This window comes from Camellia sinensis, chromosome 2 (assembly GCF_055761805.1).
Source record: "Camellia sinensis isolate YWXY chromosome 2, ASM5576180v1, whole genome shotgun sequence".
NCBI classification, from domain to species: Eukaryota; Viridiplantae; Streptophyta; class Magnoliopsida; order Ericales; family Theaceae; genus Camellia; species Camellia sinensis.
Window position 1 is genome coordinate 49,818,824 of NC_138962.1, and position 7,044 is coordinate 49,825,867.

The following is a 7,044-nucleotide window of genomic DNA, read 5'->3' on the forward strand; positions in this document are numbered from 1 at the left end:
TTTTACACTCTTATCAATGTGAATGTTAACATGTCAATGTGAATATTCACATTGTCAACGGGCCGGCTTTTGGCCACCCATGGGCCACAGGCCAATTTTATACTCTTATCAATGTGAATGTTAACATGTCAATGTGAATATTCACATTGTCAACGGGCCGGACCGGGCCCGCCCCAGGCCGCCCGTGGGCCGTGGGCGGGTTTCGCGCCACCACGGAACGGGGGCCAATTTTACACTCCTATTAATGTGAATGTTAACATGTCAATGTGAATATTCACATTGCCAACGGGCCCGGCCGAGTCGGGCCCGCCCTGGGCTGCTGGTCAATTTTATACTCTTATCAATGTGAATGTTAACATGCCAATGTGAATATTCACATTGTCAATAGGCCGGGCCGGGCTTGCCCCGGGCCGCCCACGGGCCGTGGGCAGGTTTCGGGCAGCCACGAGGCGCGGGCTAATTTTACACTCCTATCAATGTGAATGTTAACATGTCAATGTGAATATTCACATTGTCAACGGGCTGTGCCGGGCCCCCCCCGGACCGCGGGCGGGCTTTTGGTCGCCCATGGACCGCGGGCCAATTTTATACTCTTATCAATGTGAATGTTAATATGTTAATGTGAATATTCACATTGTCAATGGGCCGGACTGGGCCCGCCCCGGGCCGCCCATGGGCCGCGAGCGGGTTTCACGCCGCCACGGGACGCGGGCCAATTTTACACTCCTATTAATGTGAATGTTAATATGTCAATGTGAATATTCACATTGTCAACGGGCCGGGCTCGCCCCGGCTCGCGGGCGGATTTCGGGCCGCCCACGGGCCAATTTTACATTCCTACCAATGTGAATTTTAAAATATGAATGTTCACATCATTAAATTGCTATTCGTTCAAAAAATATTTATAAAGGTATCAAAATTTAATATAAGGGCATAAGTGTCCAAGAAAATAGTGTAAATCAAGAAAATAGACTTTATGGAATAAAACTATACATACATGGGACTAAATGGGTTAAAAAATTCCTTCATGGACTTATTGGGTTAAAACACTTCTAAATTGGACTTATCAATAAAAATCTCATAATTAAAATTATATTTTAATTTTAATTTTAAATGAAAATTAAAATTATTTTTTTATAATACATATTGTACCATCAAATATTTTTTTTAAAAAATAATACATATATTATACGAGTCAACTGCTAACAGTATATTATAATATGAATCTGGCTAGAATCTACCCAAACAGACTCATGCACGCTGGAGATTGCCCATGATTTATAAGGTTTTGGGATTATGATTTAGTTCTACAAGGCTGAATTAAACAATTTTTTTTAGATCCAATTATATTTATAAGATTTGAGATTATGATTTAATTCCGTAAGGCCGAATTAAAAAAAAAAAAAAAAAATTAGATCCAATTATAATATGATTCGGTTTGAAAAGAGTGACGCAAGTCAACCTTAGCTACAAATTATATTATACAATATATTTATTTTATTTTATTTTTTATAAGCATGACTCATGTATTATTAAAAAAATTAGTTATAAAATTTGAACTAATAAATTAAAGAAGCACTCAAATAATTAAATTAATTATATTTTTTATTTTAAAGTATTTTAAAAAATATTTATATTAATTATTCAGGCTAAGTGGCCAAACTTAAAATTTTGAGTAAACTATAAATACACTTCTTGAAATTTGATTAAAATGCGAATTATTTTATATGAAAATCATATTATGTCATTTTAAATTTCTAATTACACAACAAATGATTATTTTTATTGATAAATTATTAAGTAAATGACTATTTTCAATTAACAATTATTATTATTTTATCGTTACATAAAATGATAGTTAGAGATTTGTGGTGAAGGGGTTTGGAAATACCTTTTGGTCCTAGCAGACTCTCCTAATCCTCAAACTGGTACTTGAAATGGGGGTATGCACTTCGGTCAGAGGTGTCGGAATTAGCTCTCCGACGGATCAGTTAATATTCTCTCAAGTTTTTCTTTTGTCACAAGTTATCTCCTTTTTTTTCTTACATGCCCTCTCTTTGGCTGATGGTCCTCCTTTTTTATATTGCTCCCCAGGGGCCTGCTTTCTATTATGGACACCCCGCCCTCACAGTTGGACCCCCAGGCATTTTCACAAGATCTGTGGCCTATCCGGCCCTACGATCAAGTTCTAATCGGCCACAGAACCGTTCATCACTGTGTATTCAGCGGTCTTGTGGATAAAGCCCAATCTGGGCTGATTTAAACTCGGCCCTCACAATTGCCCCCCAAACATCCGAGTAAATTCGTTCCAGTTGGCATGTTTGGTTAATACATTACTCTTGGATATCATGTCAGAAACCCTCGAAAGTCGGGAATATGGTGGTTGCACTCTTTTTGGAACTGACTCGTCAGAACAGGCGCGATATTTTAATCATTACAGCTTCCCGCCCCTTCGTGTTTGACAATCATTTAATGTTCGATTTGAAAACCAGCCCTCCATATACTCTCGAATCAAAAGGCTTTCAATTTCCTTTGGCATTCTTCACACCAACTTCCTTTAGGACTTCTGCAATTTTACTCCCCACTGTTCATCTTCTTCTTTAACCTGTAAGTTCTACTCTCTCTTTCCATTTTGCTCTCATTCCAATCCCCTCCGTGTTTTGTTTTTTCTTTTAGTATACATTTTGTTTGTATTCCATTTTAAATGGCGAGGCACTTGAAAGCCCTCATCTCAGAGGAACGAATCACAGCCCTCCGTCGTCATTTTTCCATCCCAGACAATGTCCACCTATCTCTCGTTGCAGACAATGTGGTGGACATGGAGAGGACTGACACAAACACCATTGACTTCCCTCTTTTGGCAATTACTAAGGGTGGAGTTCGATTCCCCCTCCATCCCCTTCTTAGGATAGTCTTGCACTATTGGGGATTAATTCCTTCCCAGCCTAACGTGAACTTCTACCGAATAATCATAGGTATAGTAGAATTAAATCACCGATTAGGTCTTAACCTAGGAATCCCAACTATTCCGCACTGTTATGTTATGGCGAAATCAACCGGTGGGGCAGGGCCATTACTTTCTGAGAGCCAAAGATGTTGACTATCACTTGGTGACCATGCTCGCCAGTTCTGGCAAAAGGGTTGACGATGTCATGGTTACCATTCGAGGTAATTGGGAGTTCGACAAAAGAGAAGATCGCCAAGACCCAGTGCCAAGGCAAAAAGGCGAACCAGGTGGCTGATTAGAATTGTTAGCATGGCTTAAAATGAACAGTTTATTTGGCTCAAATAATGGGTGCTGATTATTTGTTTGTCTTGCAAGCAATGACTTAAAAATGGCATTGACATCGGCGGACGAAGCTGTTCTGGAGCAAGTTAAGACGGTCCTTAAATTCAAAGGTTATGCAAACCTTCAAGGACAAGGGCGCGCAACCCACATTTTGCTTAGATACGACCCAACATACTCAACTTTCTCAGTCGCAGATAATACCCCTGTGCCAAGACACGAACGGCAGCTTACTGCGCTTATATTTCCAAGTTACAAGAGTCTAAAGGATATTGGTATTGAGAGTTCCGACGCCGGCGAAGAGACCAGTGAGGACACGCAATCATAGGGTTATGCAAAGGATCAGGAACGTAACAGAGAAATTGAATTGGCTGTTGAGCACGTCAGCCTAGACCACTGCACTAATCACCCTTCCACCTCTGGCCGAGTAGATCTATCTGCTCCAGAAGACGATATCTTTACCAGATTAGAAAATCTTCCTGGGGCCGAATCTGAAGCCGAGGAGATGGGCGGAGAATCACTTGCCCAGTTTGTCAGACGATGAAATGTAGAGAATATAGCGGCCAAGAGGCAAGTCGATGAGTCTGGGAAAAGTCAAATAACGCCAACACGTGAAGTTCATGCAAAAGAAATGACCCGCAAAATGACAGTGGCCGAGTTTGTTGCTGAAAAGAATCAAACAAAAGTCTTGGGAGCCAATCTGACAGGGCAGAAGCGACTTGCCGAGATCACAACCAAGTTGTTAGAAGCACCAATCGATAAACGACCAAGATTGGAGATGCCGCCCAACAAAGATGATTTAGCCAAGGCATTCGTCATCCAACCGCGGATGAAGAGTGCACCGGTGCTGACCAGTGGGTCAACCATCAAAGATCTCATCATAGCCCTAAGTGTGGCTTCGGTGCTCTCTTTGCTGGCTGATAGAGCTATTTTTCGTACCGAACAGAATGTCATCTCGATTGCCTTGGCGGTGCAGTCAGCCATATTGGTAATTTGTAAACACTCAAAATTTCCCAATAGCTAAAATTTTCATTCTTACTCAAACTAACATGTTTTGGCTTTATTGCTTTGCTAGGCGGAGTAAAGGATCGCGGAGATCGGTCGTTGTCATTATGACATCGTAGAGCAATTCGACATCCTTGAAAACCAGTTAGAAGAAGAGAAAAACAAGGCCATTGCTGTAATTGCCAATTTGTTTGCGGTGACGGCGAAGGCCGAAGAAGAGCAAACAAGGGCAGTTGCTGCTCAGGAGAAGGCTCAACACGCCAATTTGCTCCAAAGGGCCACCGAAGAGAGGGCAAACCTGATAGAAGGCTCTCTAAAATCGGCTCAAGAAGAAATCTCAAAGTTAAAGGCCGACTTGGAAAATGAGAAGAAGGCAATAGAGCTCATTGAGGCAGAAACTGCCAAAGCCTTTGATGCTGGTGAGCTGAAGGCCAAGGAGTTGTACGTTGACAAAGCCTTGAAGTTTGAGAATTGAGGCTTCAAGCACGGATGGCTCAAAGCTTTGACGGCCGGCAAGGTGACTCTCAATCAACCGATTCCCTATGAGCAATTAGAAGTCAAACCACTGGAATCGAATCCAGAGGATTTTGACATTTGATCGGCCGTGTTTTGTAATAGATTTTCTTCTGCCTTTTTTTTTTGTTTTGTTAGCTTTTGTTAGCACTTTATTTTGAATTTTTAGGCCATTTTCATGTATAAAGTGAACTCATGCAGTTTATTAATGAAAATGCCTGTTTTGCTAATGAATGTGAATAATTTAGGCATTATGAAACTAAAATGTGCAATATATTAATAAATCTACCCTCGCCCCAGTTGATCACTGAGCGAAACCGCCGAATACACGGACGGAGCATGTTCATGGGATCAGGTGGGGTAGTGCACTAAGTCGGCAAAATATTTGAAAAGAAGCCAAATAGATTAATAAATTTTCCCTTGCACCAATTGATCACTGAGCGAAACCACCGAATACATGGACGAAGCATGTTCATGGGATCAAGTGAGGCATTGTACTAAGTCAGAAAAATGTCTGAAGAGAAGCTGAATAGATTAATAAATCTGCCCTTGCCCCAATTGATCACTGAGTGAAACCACCGAATACACGGACGAAGCATGTTCATAGGATCAAATGGGGCATTGTCCTAATTCGGAAAAATTTCTGAGGATATGCCGAATAGATTAATAAATCTATCCTTGCCCCAATTGATCACTACGCGAAACCGCCGAATACACAGACGAAGCATGTTCATGGGATCAAGTGGGGCATTATACTAATTCGGCAAAATGTTTGAAGAGAAACCGAATAGATTAATAAATCTGCCCTTGCCCTAATTGATCACTGAGCAAAACTGCCGAATACACGGACGAAGCATGTTCATGGGATCAAGTGGGGCATTGTACTAATTCGGAAAAATGTTTGAAGATAAACCAAATAGATTAATAAATTTGCCCTTGCCCCAGTTGATCACTAAGCGAAACCGCCGAATGCACAAACGAAGTATGTTCATGGGATCAAGTGGGGCATTGTATTAATTCAGCAAAATGTCTGAAGATAAGCCGAATAGATTAATAAATCTGCCCTTGCCTTAGCTAATCACTGAGCATAATCGCTGAGAATATGAGAAGACACCGGCAATCGTGGGCGCTTCCTAATTGTTGTAAACGCAATTAATAGGCAGGGTGGCCAGGCGTGTGTGGGGCTTATGGCCTCATTAAATGGAAGCTCTCAGACCTATTTGAATGTAAAAAATGGAAAGAAGCACTACGTTAATTTGAGTAAAATTCGTATGTCCAGCAGAGTATTCTTCAATGGTAGGAGGGAAGGAAAGACGTTAGCTGAATTGGATACAGAAATGAACCACGAAATCGGTGGCGAATCCTCTCGAATGGGTAAAATGGCGTCGAAGGAGCGAAAGAGGTGTCGATCCCCCCGTCGTCGTAGCAGGTCCCCTAGAGGGGGCGAGGTAGAAAAATCACCTAGGAGGAGGGTGCAGCAATGAGGGAACTCAAGAACTGGGAGTGCACCTGCTTCAATGCGGAACGAACAGAGCAGGCCACCACGCCCGTTATGTTTTTCTGTGTTTGTTGGGAACAAACAAATGACCGAAGCAAACTCAATTATTCGTGATCCAAATGTGGTAGTCGAGTTTACTCGGCAAATGTTTCCACCCGAAGTTAACAATCAATGGTTGGACGGAATGACTTGAAATTTTCAGAGAGGGCATTCATGGAGCAATCTGGGGACTCTATAGCTCAGATAAGATTGGCATGCGCCTTCGAGCCGCGAAAAAGGAAACTGAGCAGAAAGAGGGGCGTATTCGAGACTTAAAGCACCGCGCGAAAAAGACTGAGAGTGAACTGAGAAAAGCCAGAGCCACTAAGACCCAATTGACAGATGCAACGAACCCGGTCGTAATAGACAGAGTAAACCAACGCCTACTTGATCATGCTATAGCCGATTGGGATACGGCAAGCATGTTTGCTAAAGAAGCGATAAGAACATGGGCATATGAAGAAGGCTTTTTTGACGGCCGAAAAATCAGCATTGAGAAGACCAAAGAAAAGTTGACGGATGACGTTTACCGATATGAGAACCGTGGCTTTAAGCATGGGTGGACCAAGGCTTTGTAAGCTGCTGGTATAGACTCAGCATCGCCGTTGTATCAAAGTTACAAGTTTCCCTTCAAAGCTTATGACGTCGAAAAAACTAACGATGAAGAAGAAGGTCTCAGTCCAGAGAAGGCTTAATTAACAAG